Genomic DNA, 19,669 nt, shown 5'->3' with positions numbered 1-19,669 from the left:
CCGCTTGGTTTCTACTCGACAGCCAAGACTCTGCACTCTTCCCAGCCATGCCCATAAGCAGTTGTGATACCTGCTGGAACATGTCGCCACGCTTCGGGCCGCCATACTTTCCTACAATTAAGTACCGACGTTTGCTTTCACTGGGAGAGAGCGTAAAATAACAATGACGATTGTCATTGTAATCCAGATGCAGACGAATAATTGTATTTGTAATATCATGTACATTACATGCGAGTGTGGCGTCGACATGCAATAGATACTGGAAGTGAGCCGATTCACAGTCAGTGTATCTTTTAATGATATCTAATGCTCATATCACTTGGACATTGACTACACAGTGGACATTTAAACGAAGAAACAAACAAAAAAATGACATTAAGTGGCTCTCAGTTCCTGTTAAATATCTCGGCCACGTGATTTCTGGGAACTGGTTACTGGGATTGATGAGAAGGATCAACCTGGCAAGAACGTTGAGCGTAAGAACAAATGTTGGCCTGTTGGCGTTCCCATCTGCACTCCTCCGGCTCACGATGTACGGAACCCAGGTTCAAATCCCATACACCGCATGTGTTCGTCCATTGTCTACAAATGTCCTTGTGATTCACAAGAGAATATGCCTACTGATGCCTACTGATGCCTACTGATTAATTTGTCCTGAACGGGATGTACGTTCGTGGTTCACCGTGAGTCTAAGATCGCCGGAAACAATACAAGTAAACCAATAAAAATAAATGTATGTATCTAGGTTAAGGCCTACTTACAGTCGTCTATGTGAGCGTGCTTAAATAAAGAGGCATCAGGATTTTCTTGCGTACATGGTCGAGGCTCGTGGACGAGCTAGAGCAGAATGGAAGGGAGCAAAATGGAAAGGGGGAAACATTAACAGCAGAGTAGGCGTGAGAGTGGGATCGAGGAGAGGGGAAGAAGGACATTGGGGTGAACAAGCTGATTGAAACACAGAAAGAAGAGGAAGAGGAAGGCAGGGATGAAACAGGAAAGGAACAAACTAACCGACAACTAACAAAGGAAAAGAGGTGAGGGAAAGCAGGCAGAGGGGGGGTGTTGACAATGGCCTGGAAAAATGGGAGTGCTTGGGAATGAGGTTATTTGGGGAAGAAGAGATTATGAGGAAGTGGTGAACAGCTGTCTTGAAGGCCTGGAGGGAAGAATGGGACTGAACAGTCTGGGGAAGTTGGTTGCATAGGTGAGAGAAAAGAGGAACAAATGAGTGGAGGTGAGCAGCGAGCCTGGATTTTGAGAGTTTAACAAGAAGATAATTACTGGCAGACCGTGTATACCCTGCAGAAACTTGGGAGGGACAAAGCCAAAAAGGGGCAGAGGGTGCAAGACCAAAAAGGAGGCGGTAGAATACAGAGACCACCAGCCTCCTTTTGATGTAAAAGCAACACGCCTTGACACCCAGCTTCGTCGCAGGAGATCCCAATGATTTTGAGGGCCTTGCTTTCCATGGCATCAAGAATTGCAATATGTGAGGCAGGGGCACCAGTAAAAGGGGGAGAGCAGTACTCCATCAAGCTGAGAATGATACGAGCATATTTTTATACGAGAATGATATGAGCATATTTTTGAACTTTTTTTTAATGAAACTTTGTAGACGCAATCAACATTGGGGGACGCATGAAATATATAACGATTTTTTGGATTTGACCCCCGGTTCATGCCTCGGGGGGGGGGGGTGGTAGGGACGTAGGCTCAGAGGGGTCGAAATCGAAGATTTTTTTTTAACTCAAAATTTGATATTGGGTCATTCCTGGTGGAACGCTCCGCAATCTTTCAACCTTGCTTTAGGGAGGAAGCGTGGGGATTTGGGATGGCACGTCATCGACTTCGCTCGAGTTTTTATATTATGATTATAAAGTTTTTTTTAAAGCGGTGCGCTGGGCTCACTCAGGAGTTATCATACAACATATCACATGTAACTTCTTACGAGCATTGTAGGTTTCGTGTTGAACAATCTTAGCAAAAGTTTTTGTTTGTTTGTTTGTTTTTAATCATGGACGGTACTTGTCTGCACATTGTAATGAGATTATTTGCTGAAATGAGAGATAAAAATAAGTTGAAAGTTTATCCTTTTTTCACGTTTCCCCTTCAGTTAGTAAACACAGAGGCTTAACTAATGAATATAATCCATTACAAGGATGAACAAATACATGGATATCGCACAATACATGCATATAATGAAAAAGGTTTGCGGTTGTGAAATTAAAATCATATAAAGCACAAAGGCTTTTGGCATCAACGGATTGTGATGAATATAAGAACCAACAGTCAACGTACACGTACATGTTAAGAAAAGGGAGTTTTCATTGAAATAATTCCCTTTAATTGTTTGGCATATTTTGAAGAAATATAATTTTTGATATATCGTTGTTATTATCGTGTTAGTACTGTAATTTAGAGCTATACTCGGGAAGGGTATAAGGTTGGCAATATTTAATGTTAAAGCACAGTCTCTTTTGGGGTAAATCAGATCATACAAGAGCGCATGTCAATAACTCTCTCTTTTTTTTCTCTTTCTCTTGACAGCACCCTATAAATCTGCTGTCTTTTATGTTCCTCTGCTTTAAATAACCATATGAGGCATGTACAAGCTCCTCCATCACTTGCATTACATTGGAAACGTCAGTGAGCCTTTGGTGGGCTCGAAGTGTGAAAGTCGACCGGAAAAGGCATGGAAGACCCTCTGGAACACCAGGTATTAGTTGGTAACAAGGTCAGTCGGCATATCCATCCTAATTGTGCCTGCACCTCTCCTCCGGAACTGATTGTTGCTCTGCTTTTGGATGGTAGGCTGGACACATTTCCTTAACTTGGCATGGTAAACAGCTGTGGCGATGATTGACTATGGTGGTTGAGTATGCATCAAAATGAGCTAGCACTTTAAGTTTTACACAGAGGTCAGTGGAAGAGTTGGATAAGAGAGTACAGTTGATAGACAGACCAAAAACAGGGTTGAGGGATACAGGCAAACGAGGCACAAACAACATTAGCATGAAAGAGCAGAGCTCTTAAATCCCAGACATTAAAGAATCCAGAAGTAACCAATGGAATCGACAAGATTCTCACTTCATTCCATAAAAAAAAAACACGTTCACATTCTCAGACAGGTGGACCATTTGTAATCATTGACATTGTCAAGGGATGTCTAGATGTCAAAATCATAAAAACAGAGCAATGTGGATGATGGTTGAAAAATAAAAAAAACAGTTCAAAACATTGTCAGGCTGCTCGTTTGATTCAGGGATAAATCACTGATGAAAAGGAATGGCTAACCATATAATAAACTCTTCCTATTGAACAATCAAGCCCTGACCTGTGTAGCAGACAGCTCATAATCAGGCCACTTAAGCTGCGCATCTTGCATGTCGAGGCCTGCATGCCCAGGTGCCCTACGCAACATCGCTGCAGCCTGAACAGAACCCCACGGCATCTCGCTGTTTACCATTCCCTGACAGTGACGTCTGCAAGAAACCTTTGCCCTTGGGCACCGTTGTAATATTCGAGCTTTCTCACTACAGAAAGAACTTTGGAAGGCATGACATGATTGTCCTATTCACCACAACACATATCAAGTTTCCATTGTGTATAAATTCTTATTTGGCTTGTCGTAGGTGTGCAAATCAAAATTGATTGAACACTCAATGACCTTTCAGGTTTCAGATATGATTTTTGAAATGAGTTTCCACATCCACAGAATAAGCAAGTGACTGACATTTCATGTTGGTATGACAATTGCCTGGTGTTCTGGATGCTCATGATTGATGCCAGAGCTACCAGGCCAGGTTACGGAATAAGTGAGACTTTGTTTTAATGCCTGAGGTTGGCCTGTTTGGTGTTCCCATGTGAGCAACAAATATATCACGAGGCTTTGTCCGTTCTCCACTAATGTCTTTGTTGTCCATGTAAGAAGTGCACTGATGTCTCCTAATGTCCTTTTCCTGCATGTGATGAATGCACAAATTCCTTGTTTATCAAATATCACTAAAATAGCAAATAGCTAACATTGGCGAAAATGAAAAATAACTTTTAAGTAAATAAAGTATGAATAACTAATGTACCTCACTTATAAAACTTATTTCCCTCTGTTAAGGCTCCGTCTCCATATATACGGGTGTTCCAAAAAGACCTGGACAAGTTTGGTTGTTAATATATTTAGTTCCACAAATAATATAATGATACCCTTTCTTTTATATGATGCAGAAACTCATAACGTTTTCTTTATTTTCAGGTCTGGTAGTTTAATGTAAAACAAAATGGCGACTCCACAGGAGGAAGCTCAGTCCGTCGAATGGTTCATCGAGACGAGATCCGACATGCAAGTTCAGCGTAAGTTCAGCGTAATTTCAGCGTGCAGCAGACGTTGAACGAGTGCGTGAATCATTTCAACAAATTCCCAGGAAATCAATTTAACGTGCATCCAGAGAACTGGGACTACCAACCCACACTGTACACAGGATTTTGCATGAAAGACTGAAGCTTTATGCCTATAGGGTGCAGATTCTATAGGAACGCAAACCAAATGATGGACTCAAACACGAGGCGTTTGCTTTGGAAATGCTCAGTCACATAGTGGATGACGAAGATTACCTGAAAAAGGTCATGTCCACAGAGGAAGCTTGCTTTCATGTATCAGGGAAGGTCAACCGATACAATGTGAGGATCTGGGGCTCTGAAAACCCCCACGTGGTCATTGAACACGTACGCGATAGGCCAAAGGTCAATGTGTAGTGTGACCTTCTCCATGACCGCTTGGTGGTTCCATTTTTCTTTGCCGAGGATGCAGTGACCTCAACAATTTTCATGAACATGTTGGAAGGATTTGCCTTCCCACAGATTGAAGATCTGCAACTCGATATCATTTTTCAACAGCATGGCACTCCTTCTCGTTGGGCCTTAGTCATTTGAGCTGTCCTCAATAAAAAAAAAATTCAGGTCACTGGATTGGCTGAGATGGACCAACTGCCTGGCCCCCATGATTACCAGACATCACCACACTTTATTTTTTACTTTGGGAGTTTATCAAAGATGTTGTCTACAACACCAAGGTGGCAAACCTACAGGATCGTCGTTCTCAGATCACAGCTACATGCACACTGGTGGACGCAAACATGCTCAGCCAAACATGGCATGAACTAGTGCACCGCCTTGATGTTCAGCTCGTGACAAATGGAGCTCACATTGAAGTGCATTGATGGTGTGCACAAAACCTTATGAGTTTCTGCGTCATATAAAATAAAGGCTATCATTGTATCATTTGTGGTTATAAATATATTAACAACCAAAGTTGTCTCAGTCTTATTGGAACACCCTGTATAATCTCCCGTGTTTGGGGTGTGGATATCCATCCTTTGGGCCATACTCTATGCAGAGCGCTGGTGCTGCCTAAGCAGTCTCCTTGGCTGTTGGGCACAATCCGGGATGGGTCGCCACTCCGACACAGTATACCAGCATGCTGGCACTCATTTTGCCGACCTCGGAAGGATGACAGGTCGAGTTAACCCCACCTGGTATTAATTCAACTGCTGAGTGGGATTTGAACTCAGGACCCTAGGATCACAAGCCCACCACCCTAACCATTAAGCCAACACCAGGCATGGGTGTGGATATGGCAAATGCATGATGAGCCAAATGACCTCCTCTTGGGATTAAGTTTACCCTATGCAAGGATAGTTCCTGACATCGACTTTTATTATCAAAAGGTGAATATGATAATCATTAAATCATCTTGAGTTCTCGAACCTTCAATGAACATCTCGATTAAAGTAGCGCTTCAGAGTAAAATCAAATTTAAAAAAAAAAAATATATATATATATATATATATATATATATATATATATATATATATATATATATATATTCAAAGGAATATATTTTTATCATGCCAGTTACTTTTTAGAGTGCTGGTTACTAATACTGTACTCGTAATCATTCACGGGGTAAAAATAAGGATGGAGGGAAGTGAGATAACAAAGACGGCAAAGAAGAAAACAATTATGAAATGTCTGATCAGTGAAATATTTATACATACTAGTACGTGCCCTTACGTGCCCGTACGTGCGTGGCCGTACCTGCAAAAAAAAAAACTTTCAAACCGCGTGCCAGAAACAACAACCACACAGGCAATTCCTTCGCTCTCGCGTGGCCATATGTGCGTGGCCGAACGTGCAAACCAAATATAAAAAATAAAAAAACCCCAAAAATCTTTCAAACAAACACACAGGCCGTTCCTTTGCTCTCGTAAACGACGACTGGATTGGGGCATTGTGTTTATCTATAAATGCGCATAAGAAACCGAGAAATTATTAGAATACAGGAAGTCATCACTATCCGGAAGTCCGTACGTTGTAACCCGTAATGGGGAACATGGCTGAGGATCTCTTCCCCAACCGCCACGCCTACGCAACAACGTGTCCTGTCATTGGTTGGTAAATAAATGACCATAACTTGGAAAGCACTTGTCCGATTAATATCAAACCTTGAAAGGCACATACTCAGGTCCCCAGCAATATAGCTGGAAAGTTTCAATGAGATCGGACCAGCGGTTGTCGAGAAACAGCGGTCACACACACACATTGCTGGAATTATAGATAGATGATTGGCTGCACAGCATGGCAATGATTGCTGTCTTTAAATGGCATTCATAACTAGAAGGGCACTCGGTATAGCGAATACCTCCGGCATGCAATGTCTGATCCATAAGAACATATCGGGCATAATACATTTTTGAAACATAACCGCCTTCACCTTCGGTGGCAGAGGTAAATATCATGCCAGACAATACTATATCGTTTTTGGCCCTATCTCTCAATGGTGAAGAATCACTTTAAAAATTATCAGATCCGGATCCACATTCGGATATTCACCAAAATTTAATCAATTCTTCCTTGTCACACACCCAACCTGTCCACCAAGTTTTATCCGAATCTATCCACAACTTTTCGAGATATCCTGCACACAAACAAACAGATAAACAGACATAAAGGGGTGAAAACATAACCTCTTTCACCTTTGGTGGTGGAGGTAATAAAGTAGACCTTGGAAGCAGAGGAAGTTTTTGGCTGTTAAGCAGGATGTTCTGCACTGGCTACGTACATGTTCAAGAGAATTCTACACTGAAAGGAGTATGAAAGCATCCACGTTGACAGGACATGTGTGTGTCCGAAGCTACAGAATATTTTGAAAAATATAATAAGTAGAGTTGTTGTAACATACACAAATACACACAAGCACAGTTATACAAGTACTATAAACTAAAGTCCTCATCAAATATCAAGCATCCACCTAATTCATGTTAAAAGTCCAATGATGTTTTCTAATGCCCTTGGACTCCATGTGATCAATGTACAAGCTCAACAACAATTATCATATATATATATATATATATATATATATATATATATATATATATATATATATATATATCTCAAATTGTAGTGTCTGTCTGTGCATTTGTCTGTCTCCCGTTTATGGCGGCCATTTCGTGTGCTGTGTTTGAAAAGCTGCTGATTGGTTATTTTGCATTTTCATTTCACTTTCCTTGATGCAATATCGTCAGTCACTTTATTGTCCCTTCCAGTAATTTTTAAGATCAACAATAACATCTGGATTAAAGTTGATTTAATACTGATTGTCATGGAGTAACACACAATATTTAAATAGCTATCGTGCCTCTCGAAAGTCTACATCCCCTTTCAAATTTTTCACCTTTTGTTGCCTTATGGCCTGGAATTAAATTGCATTAAATTAGACATTTTCCACCTTTATTTACACATCGTAACCCACAACTTCCAAGTGAAAACAAATTCTACAAATTTTAGAAAATTAATTAAAATTATAAAACTAGAATATATTGTTGGATAAGTGACCATGCCCCCCCCCCACCACCCACCCCTTATAATAGCAACCTTAAATTAACTCAGGTAAAACCAATCACTTTCAAAGTCACACATCAGGTTAATTGGCCTCTACCTGTGTTAAATAGTAGTGATTCTGATTATTTCAGAATAAAATCAGCTGTTCCCTGTGCTGAGTAATGCATTTCACAGAAAAGACTCAACCATGAGCACCAAGGAGCTTTTAATAGACCTCTGGGATAAAGTTTTGGAAAGGCACAGATCAGGGGATGGGTATAAAATATTGCAAAGGCCTTGAATATCCCATGGAGCAGAGTAAAGACAATCATTAAGAAGTGGAAGGCGTATGGTACCACGAAGACCCTGTCTAGATCAGGCTGTCCCTCCAAACTGGATGACGAAGCAAGGAGGAAACTGATCAGAGAGGCCACCAAGAGGCCAATGGCAACTTTGACAGAGCTACAGGAGTTTATGGCAAAGTGTTCACTGTGTGCATATGACAACAATATCCCAAGTACTGCACAAGTCTGGCCTGTATGGTAGGGTGACAAGAAGGAAGCCATTACTCAAAAAAGCCCACCTTGAATCCCATTTGAAGTATGCAATAAACTACTCTGGAGATTCTGAAGCCATGTGGCAAAAAGTTTTATGGTCTGACAAAACCAAGATGGAACGTTTTGGCCAAAATGCAAAACGTTACGTTTGACGCAAACCGAACACAGCACATCACCAAAAGAACACCATCTCTACTGTGAAGCATGGTGGTGTCGGCATCATGTTATGGGGATGTTTCTCATCAGCAGGGTCTGGGGCACTTGTAGAAAGGAAAATGTATGGAGCAAAATACAGAAAAACCTTGAGGAAAACCCGCTGCCCTCTGCAAGAAAGTTGAAATTGTGACGGAAGTTCACTTTTCAGCATGACAACAACCTGAAGCACACAGCCAAAGCTGCACTGGAGTGGCTAAGGAACAAAAAGATAAATGTCCTTGAGTGGCTCAGTCAAAGCCCCGCCATAAATCCACTTGAAAATCTGTGACATGACTTGAAGATTGCTGTCCATCAATGCTCCCCACACAACTTGACTGAGCTTGAACAGTTTTGTTCAGAAGAATGGGCAAATATTGCCAAATCAAGGTGTGAAAAGTATGTAGAGACCTATGCCAACAGACTCACATCTGTAATTGCTGTTAAAGGTGCTTCCACCAAGTATGAACTTAGGTGGGGGTATGGGGGAGGGGGAGGTGGGACATATGTATCAAACCAAGATATTCTAGTTTTGTATTTTTAATTCATTTTCTGAAATTTGTAGAATTTGTTTTTCACTTGGAACTTGTGGGTTACGATTTGTAATTCAAGGTGGAAAAAGTCTGATTTAATGCAAATTTATTCCAGGCTATAAGACAACAAAAGGTGAAAATTTTGAAAGGGCCTGTAGACTTTCCCTTGGCACTGTATTATATGTATATATATATATATATATATATATATATATATATATATATATATATATATATATATATATACATTGTTGTGGACTCTCACCACTCTGGTGTGCAGGCGACCACTTTTAGCTAATTGCGGCCGCACGCCTACCGACCGTGGCAATCCAGTCGCAGCTTTCAGATCTACGCCGAAATCCAGCTACGGGTGTGTTTTTAACCACACCACAACCTTGTCAATGCTCTGCCCGCGCTACAGGGTCGATCGCCGAATTGTCGATTTACCTAATTATTCGCGCGACAGAATACCAAGAGGTTGTACCTCAACGGGACTTGCTTGGAAACTATCCGCTTTAAGCAGCTCTTTCCGTCTGCGATTGCCGAGCGGTTTATTATCACCAAGCCCCGTTGGACCCGATTATCTTATCGGCTATTAATAACCAGCTGTTTATTCCGAACGCAATTATGGCAGTTCAATGGAGGAAGGGACGCAACGAGCCGGTGAATATTCAAACAGTGCGGACATTTATTTCCAAAGCAGGCACGTATGCAATGAATGGGGGTAAGGGACAAGACACGAGCAAAAAGACCGACAGCCGTTGTCTATTTACCATGTGCATGCACTTAACAACAATTCTACTTATCGGACAAGGCGCCACAGACTTCCATGCAAAAACCCCAGAAAAGAAAAGGGAGAACAGGGCCTGTAGGCCTTTAATGTTCCTCGGAGCTTGGAAGACCGAAGGAGCTCCACGAGACCGTGCAGGTCACCTGCTACCCTCGTGGTGACTCACTGGGCCCTGGTTCAGCGACCCTCCGTATGTCTCGTCGTCAACACGGCAGCTGGTGTAATGGCAGCTCGGTTGGTCCAGCCCTTGCCGTGCGGCCTGGTCGATCGGGCCTGGCCGACAACGCCTCATAGGAGCGAACGGGCCTTGCTCTTTTGGAGTTCATGCTCTTTTAAGAGCCCGCTCACTCCTCAGCGTCGCTTGGACTGTTCTGGGGCCCGCTCACTTCAGACCGTTATGTCGCTGGCTGGCAACTTCTCTCCGGCTGGCGACCTCTCTCCGGCTGGCGACTTTGCTGCCGCCTCTACCGACCAACAACTCTGCACGGCACTGCAGGCTTGACTGGACTCCAGGCTCCAAACTCCACCGGACTCCAACGACCGAGCTCCAGTCCGAACTCCAGAGCTCCACTCCGAACTGCCGACTCCAGACTCAACCCCGAACTCCAGACTCCAGACTCCAGACTCCCCTCAACTGGTTTCTTGGCATTTCAGCCCGGCCTTTTATCGGGTTCGGAGGTGGTGTTTGGTCTTTCACCTCCGACCCTTCACCCCCCGCTGGCTCCGCCCCTTTTGTCATTCTGATCCGATCTTGCCGTCAAACGCGGCCGTGGTAGGAATCACTGGCTTTCGCTCCAACGAGGGAGTTCTCGTGTTTGTCGGCAGAGATGTTGTTTGTTTGTGATGTTGTTTGTTGGGGAAAAGATGGCGGCGCCGTGGAGATGCTGGTGAAGAGATGTTGGCGGTTGTGGTGAAGAGTTGTTGGCGGTTGTGGCGAAGGTGGTGAGGAGATGTTGTTTAAAATAAAGATAGGAAAGAATAATACTACCTCAAAGGTTCACTGCCCGGCACACAAATAATTCCCGTTAGACATCGGTGGGGAAATCTAATCTGGACACACACTTATCGACATAACTGATCTTCGTGGAACCTGAATGGTGATCTGTGAATTTCCACAACCGTAACACTATATACATACATATATATATATATTATATATATATATATATATATATATATATATATATATGTACATACTGTATATTACTAACACTAGTACGTGCCCGTAAAAAAAACAAACAACAACAAAAAAATTAAATAAATAAATATTCAAACCGCGAGCAACAAAGAACAACCACACAGGCCATTTCTTCGCTCTCGTGTGCCCGTACATGCGTGGCCCGGAAGTTCGCATATTATTCGCAGTTACGATTATTTGCAATTTAGTTTTAATGCCCAATTTTTCAATTAGCGCCAACGTATTTTACCTTTTCACAATGTCGTGGCAAGGAAAAACAAAAAGAGAAGAGAAGAGAGAGAAAAAAATTTACTTCCTGGTTCAGAGCATACCAGCACTCTGATGTTACCGAAATTTATGCACCGTCTAAGATGAAAACGATCATAACTTGGGGCATTATGTTTATCTATAAATGCGCATAAGAAATCGAGAAATTATTACAATACACGAAGTCATCACTATCCGGAAGTCCGTACGTTGTAACCCGTAATGGCAAAACACAGCTGAGCTTCCCTTCCCCCATCGGCCACGCCCACGCAACAACATGTCTTGTCATTGGTTTGGTAAATAAATGGCCATAACTTGGGAAGCACTTGTCCGATTAATATCAAACCTTGAAAAGGCACATCCTCAGGTCCCCAGCAATATACCTGGCAAGTTTCAATGAGATCGGACCAGTGGTTGTCGAGAAACAGCGGTCACAGACACACACACACACACACACACACACACACACAGATTGCTGGAATTATAGATAGATGACTACTTCTCTAACGGCCACAATTACAGATAACTCTGGGTTTGAGAACGAGTTACATTCCTGGATCCTGTTCTCAAAGCAAAATGGTTCTGAAACCTGAACATACTACAATATAATTGAAACCAACATATATTACACCATATTAATAGGTAAAACAATGTAAATATCCTCTTCAACTTCCACGTCCTCTTTGATGTCATTTCTTCCCTCCAGATATTCAAGACAGCTGATCACCGCCATCTCAGATCATCCCCAATTCAAAACCATGATGTTTTTACCACCGTTAACCCTACACAAGTTCCTCCTATTTTTCCAGTTTTTTTTTTCCTCCTTGGTGTTTCCTTCTCCATGTATGTGCTTTGCGTCCTGTTTTTGTATGTTACGTCCTGATCCGTTCAGTGTGATCCCTCACCCTAACAGCTCTTCCACGCGAATGGACTCTGTACACAAAAAAATAGTCATTAAAGGAGAATTAAAAATGATATAGAATGCAGTAAAGTTAATATTAAAGTAAATATAAAGGAAGTACAGCTCAATAATACATACATATGGACATAAAACAGTACAAAGGCACTTAAATAAATCAAAATGTACATCAATCAGCCAGTTATGCAGACAAAAATGACGTTCTTCATTGCAGACGCTCTCAAAAGTTCTCAAACTGAGAGTTGTCTGTATGCCTACACTCTTGTGGGGTCAGCTGATCATATCATCATACCTGTTTGCAATCCTTACTCCCACTCCTGACAAAAACACCTTTCATTTTGAAGACATTCTTGTGCTGGTTTTCAAGACTTGCTCGACTTAAAAAAAAACTGAAACAACATACAAATGTTATCTGAAGAAGGTTTTACTTGATGAATCATTGACAACTCAGTATCAGCACTGTTGTCTTTGTTTCAGGTCATCCACAGTCACAGCTATACTTTAGCTTTAAATTAATCTTTATTTGTCATCTTAATGGAAAATACATCTTGCACTATGAATGGGGATTAAAGTTCCACAAACTTTTTCACTTCATCATCTTAAGATCAACCAACTTATCACTGAAGTAGCACTATATTGAACAGACCCCCTCATGAATCTCCCCCTCTTCTGTATTCCTCTTCTTTCTTCTTTCTCACCTCCTTTTCCCAGACCCTCTCCCTCTCTGCTCCTCAGCATGTCATTTCTCATTCTTGCATCGAAGTGCCAATACATTGCAATCAATTATAGCAAAAAGTGCAGATGCCAAACGTACAGTGCAAATATGTACATCCTGGAAACTTTTCATGGTGCCATTTATTCTGGAACATCACAAACCAGAATCTGCTCAAAGTCAAGTTATCCTTGGGGCACTCCATGGAGCACATATGTGCCAGGAGCCAAGGAACTCGAAGTTCCAGCTACAAAGCCACATTCTTGCACACAATAATAGACGAGTTCAGATAAGCATTCCCGCATAAACTGCCCAGCCAAATCATGGGGACCTAACATGATGAAACCACCTTTACTGCAATGTATGATAGGTGATCATCGTAGTAATCAGATGATGCAGTAAATTTGTGAAAAGCTTTATACGAATTGTGTGGATCTCAAAACGAATAACTGATGCTCATGGGGATGGCTCAGAGGAAGTGTACTCAACTTTGAACTGCCTTGTCTGCAGGGTTTCATTTCAAGCCAGACTATAAACTGTTGTGCTGGTGCTTTGCAAGCAGGGTGTTGCACTCATGATTGTGCTGTCCTTTGGAGGAATATTAAATCGGCTGTCCTGACTGATAGCATTCAATGTGGACATTAACGATCCCACTATATTTTTCTCAAGAGTAGGCCGTCATGGGTCAAATTAAAAAAAAAAATCTGCCCTAACCTTCGACACCCTCTGATGAAATGGCAACTTGTCCAGTGTTGGTTCTCAGCCATGGAAATGTGCATTATTTGTCACAAGGATCATAATTCTTTGTGAACAGTATGATCTTGTGAACCTACCTACCTGGTGGTTCACGCTCTACCTGGTGCTTACATCACTGAGTGTGACTGACATCCTTGGGACAGACTAAACACTGCATTCACGTGTGACACTCTACAGGGTGAGTCATAAGTCATAGTTTTCGCTGCTTATAAGATTTGTTGAACGACATGGATTAGACCATGAGATTTATTTCCAGCAGGATGGAGCACCTGTGTAGCATGCATGTGTGGTACAAAACTACCTCAATCAAACGTTTCCCAACCATTGGATTGGCAGGTCTTCGCCAAAACTTCTGTGGCCACCACGCAGTCCTGACCTGACCACTTGTGACAATGTTCTGTGGAAGTACGTCAAAGGTACTTTCATTTTCATCAAAGGAAAACAATGAACAGAATATTGCATGGCATCTGTTGATGAACTGAAACAATGCATTCAGGAAGAAATTTCAATAATAATCCATAATACCTGGTATTTTGCATTGGTTTTCACACCGCACGTGGAGAAAAATTATCTTGTGCCGTGACAATGGCGGACATCCTACGGATGCCCTCGATGTCTAAAGAGGAATTATAATTGTTGTATTACTGTTATATTTTATAATTACTCCTGTTATTATGTATTACTGTTGATACTGTAATATGTTATCACTCCTGGAGCTCATGGCTCACCTTGGTAGATGTCAAAACAAATCATGTATAAGCAGCTAAAACTGTGTCCTGGGACTTATGATTCATCCTGTCGGTACCACGGCATCTTTCAAAAAGAGTAGACGATTAAAAAGAGTAGACCAAAAAGAGTAAAAAGAGTAGAGTAGACTCAAAAAGAGTCGAGCGGGTACCCTGGTCAAATTCTAAAATCCTGCCACGACAACTACAACAATGGCAAACCATGCCGTGCTTTCTCTCTACTGAATGACTCCTTTGACAGTACCGACACACGGCCATGAACAGGACAGAACAGAAATGAACAACCATCGAGAAAAGATTTCAGTTTCTTAACAAACATTAATTTAGTTTAGCAGCGTTCATTAAAGAAAAAAAAAATTGAAAAATTCCCAAATCGTTCGACTCAAAGTCCCAATTAACAAATCTAAATATGTCGAGTGAGAGACCTTCGGTCTCTTTTGGCAGTTTTTTTGACACCCTCTCTCCCTGCTGTGACGCTCGATGACGTGCTTTGCCTGACCCCCACCCTAAAAAATACGTGACTTGGTTAATGAGAGCAATGTCGCCCTTTTCAAATTTTGATCAGCTTCCATTCTTCAAGATTTCTTTTTATCAGTGGCATCCGACAGCTCAGTCAATGAGATAGTCTTGCCCTTCAGCTCCCTCGACATTTTACAAACTTCCAGTTCAACTTCCTGCTCTCTGCTTTTTTCGAAATGCTCTCTCGTAGCTTCAAAATAATCATTTAAACAGCACCTCTGCCATTTTTGGATGAACTCAACCAAAATCAAGGTCGTTCTAAATTGGCATGTCCTGTGATTGTGAAGGGAAATCCAAGATTGCTACACCCATGAAGATGGTGTAACGTGACTGTGGCTCTGACACCCTCCCCCCCCCAATAAGAACGGTAAACAATCTCATTAAAGAATGCGAAAAAAACTAAACACAAACAAGCTGTAAAAACTTACATAGAAGACTTTACAGTGGACAAAAAACAGTAACTGTTATCTACACACTCACAGATGTCAGTTTTAAAATGATAGGATTCAAAATGAGCCTTGGAAAAGGTTTTTGAAAACTTTTAACTGCTACTAAAATTCGTGGGGAAACCAAAACACCAAAATAATTTCACTTCCAAAATAAATAATAATTAATGTTCAACACCAAAATAATTTTAGTACATGCTAAACATATCACAAAAACACTTAAGGTAATGTTAACCAGGTTACTCGTAAATGTGGAATAACATTGCACTTTTTTAAAAAAGTATTTTTTTTTGCAGTGAAACCAAAAAAAGTATTTTTTTTTTGCAAGTTATATAGTTCATGCAGGAGTTGTTATATATATATATATATATATATATATATATATATATAGAGAGAGAGAGAGAGAGAGAGAGAGAGAGAGAGAGAGAGAGAGCAAGAGAGAGAGCAAGAGAGAGAGAAAGAGAAAGAGAGAGAAAGAGAAAGAGAGAAAGAGAAAGAGAAAGAGAAAGAGAAAGAGAAAGAGAAAGAGAAAGAGAAAGAGAGAGGAGGGGAGAGAAAGAAAAAGAGCAAAAGAGAGAGACAGAGGGAGGAGAGAGAGAGGGGAGTGGAGAGAGAGAGAGAGAGAGAGAGAGAGAGAGAGAGAGAGAGAGAGAGAGAGAGAGAGAGAGAGAGAGAGAGAGAGAGAGAGAGAGAGAGAGAGAGAGAGAGAGAGAGAGAGAGAGATCAAGAGAAAGAGAGAAAGAGAGAGAGAATATGTAAGCCATCATTCTTTATCTGTTTATCTGCGTGCCAAGTTTGAACGACATCAATAAATGCATGTCCGTGAAATGGTTGAGGACGTGTTCAACATCGGGTTTTTTACAACTAAAGTAGCCGCCAGTCGGCCATCTTGGATCTGATTTCCAAAAGAAAATGACGTGCCTATGTAAGCTATCATTCATTATCTTTGTGCAAAGTTTGAACAAAATTGGTAAATACAGGTCTGAGAAATGGTTGAGGACGTGTTCGATACCGGGTTTTTTACATCAAAAATGGCCACCAGTCTACTACCAGTCAGCCATCTTTGATCAGATCACAAAATAAAGTGATGTGCACATGTATACCATCATGTACTGTGCTTCTGTCAAGTTTGAACAAAATCGGATCATGCATGTCTGAGAAATGGTTGGGGACACATTTAAGGAACAAAATGGTCACCAGCCGGCCATCTTGGATCTGATCTCGAAAAAAAAATGACACGCTTATGTAAGCCATCATTTTCTATCTGTGTGCCAAGTTTGAATAAAATCTGTAAATTTGAGTCTGAGAAATTGTTGAGGACGTGATCGACACCAGGGTTTTTAACAATTAAAATGGCCGCCAGTCGGCCATATTTGATCGCATCAAAAAACAAAATGACTTGCATATGTATACCAGCATGTGTTGTCTTTGTGCCAAGTATGAATAAAATCGGTGCATCCATGTCTGAGTTATGGTTGCGGATGCACGCATGCATGGACATGAAAATCGAGACCAAATCCATGAGACCCCATTTGGGACTAAGTCCAACAGGGGCTAATAAAGAGGAACATGAAAAGTAGAAAGAAGTGTGAAAGGAACAAAGAATAAAGATGTCGGGAAGAACCCAAATAGATAGATTTCAGCAGTTCCTCCCCAGGCTCAAACAAATGCTGCAACACATAAAGTTACCAGAGGTCCATCAGCTGAGAAGCACAGTCCACGCAGCATCAGGATATGGTACAAACATAATCAAACAGAAGACCAAATACTGCCTCATATTAGGCAATTGGTAGCACTTGAAATTCTGCCTCATAATGAAACAAACGTTTCCTCCCAACTGCCATCCCCCCCCCCACCCCGCTTCCCCCTCCCCCAAAAGGCGGACACCATGGACAAGACTAATTGAAAAAATTAAAAACAATGGAAAATTCATTAAATATTTAAAAATTAAAAAAACATTTTAAATACTGAACAGTTATTAAAAATTGGGGAAGAAAATTAAAAAATAAATAATTGAAAATCAAAAAATTTAATAAATGAAAGTTAAATAATTAGAAATTGGAAAAAAAATTGAAAACAGGTAGAGGTACATTCAAAGTACTGTACATCACCCCCATGCTAAATAAATAAATACATCCTCCAGCGCGAGACATCGCCGGGGCGCCTTTGGCACACGGCGGCGATGCCGCCGTGCAGCACATGGAGACGGAATTAGGAGGGAGCAGTGTATCAATAATTGATTAATTCAGTAATTAAAATAAATAAATAATAATCGTAAAATAATTAATTTCCTAATTACATACCTAAACCACCACTGTTTTGTTCGAATCTATAACTTTTGGAAAATTAAGTAATTCATCAAAAAAATGAATAATTAATCGATTAATTGATTCATCAATAAATCATAAGTAGCCTTTATAGCCAAATCACTTGTTCACTTTCATGTCCCAATATCAGCTTCCAAGCTGAAAAGGTGCCTGAGATATTGCCCAGATGAGAAAGAAAATAAATAAGGAATTAATAAATCTATATTTCTTAAGAATTAATATTAAAATAAGGAATTAATAAATCGACAATAATTAAGTAATTCATCAATTAATTGATTAATCAAAAAATAAAAAATACTGTTTTTTTTGCCAAAGCGTATCTTCACTTTTGTCCCTAAATTTCAGCTTCCTAGCTCAAAGGATGGCTGAGATATCACCAGGATAAACAAGAAAGAAAACAAACAACCAAGAAAACAATCAATCAAGAAAATAAACAACCAAGAAAACAAACAACCAGGAAAACAAACAACCAGGAAAACAAACAACCAAGAAAATAAACAACCAAGAAAACAAACAACCAAGGAAACAATCAAGAAAATAAACAACTAAGAAAACAAACAACCAGGAAAACAAGCAACCAAGAAAACAACCAAGAAAACAAACAACCAGGAAAACAAGCAAACAAGAAAATAAACAACCAAGAAAACACTCAAGAAAACAAACAACCAGGAAAACAAACAACCAGGAAAACAAGCAATCAAGAAAGCAAACAACCAGGAAAACAAACAACCAGGAAAACAAACAACCAGGAAAACAAACAACCAAGAAAACAAACAACCAAGAAAGCAGACAACCAAGAAAATAAACAACCAAGAAAACAAACAACCAGGAAAACAAACAACTAGGAAAACAAACAACCAGGAAAACAAACAACCAAGAAAATAAACAACCAAGAAAACAAACAACCAGGAAAACAAACAACCAAGCAAACAATCAAGAAAAGAAACAACTAAGAAAACAAACAACCAGGAAAACAAGCAACCAAGAAACCAACCAGGAAAACAAACAACCAAGAAAACAAACAACCAAGAAAACAAGCAACCAAGAAAATAAACAACCAAGAAAACACTCAAGAAAACAAACAACCAAGAAAACAAACAACCAGGAAAACAAGCAATCAAGAAAGCAAACAACCAGGAAAACAAACAACCAGTAAAACAAACAACCAAGAAAACAAACAACCAAGAAAGCAGACAACCAAGAAAACAAACAACCAAGAAAACAAACAACCAAGAAAACAAACAACCAGGAAAACAAACAACCAGGAAAACAAACAACCAAGAAAACAACCAAGAAAACAACCAAGAAAACAAACAACCAGGAAAACAAACAAACAACCAAGAAAACAAACAACCAGGAAACAAACAACCAGGAAAACAAACAACCAGGAAAACAAACAACCAAGAAAACAAACAACCAAGAAAGCGGACAACCAAGAAAACAAACAACCAAGAAAACAAACAACCAAGAAAACAACCAAGAAAACAAACAACCAGGAAAACAAACAACCAAGGAAACAACCAACCAGGAAACAGACAACCAGGAAAACAAACAACCCAGAAAACAAGCAACCAGGAAAACAAACAACCAAGAAATCAAGCAACCAAGAAAACAAACAACCAAGAAAATAAACAACCAGGAAAACAAACAACCAAGAAAATAAACAACCAGGAAAACAAACAACCAAGAAAATAAACAACCAAGAAAACAATCAACCAAGAAAACAAACAACCAAGAAAACAAACAACCAAGAAAACAAAAGGAGTAAAATCTGAGCAATCCCTTCCTTCACCCGGCGATGACGTCATGCATCGTCTGGATATGGAATTGGGAAAGATCGGTGTACAATTTTAAAC

At 40.5% G+C, this 19,669-nt stretch overlaps 1 long non-coding RNA gene across 1 annotated transcript; it reads right to left on the bottom strand.

Annotated features, from left to right (window-relative positions):
- Window positions 1-9,818: 9,818 nt before the first annotated feature.
- LOC147024477 (uncharacterized) lies at window positions 9,819-15,823 on the bottom strand. Its single transcript, XR_015059053.1, has 2 exons — window positions 14,301-15,823; window positions 9,819-14,172 (listed from the first exon to the last, which is right to left on the bottom strand). It is a non-coding gene; the product is annotated as an uncharacterized LOC147024477 (long non-coding RNA).
- Between the last annotated feature and the right edge of the window lie 3,846 nt (window positions 15,824-19,669).

This window comes from Eptatretus burgeri, chromosome 6 (genome assembly GCF_056783735.1).
Source record: "Eptatretus burgeri isolate ZD-2024b chromosome 6, Ebu_testis_v1, whole genome shotgun sequence".
Taxonomy (NCBI): Eukaryota; Metazoa; Chordata; class Myxini; order Myxiniformes; family Myxinidae; genus Eptatretus; species Eptatretus burgeri.
This window is presented reverse-complemented; position numbering and strand designations above follow the sequence as displayed.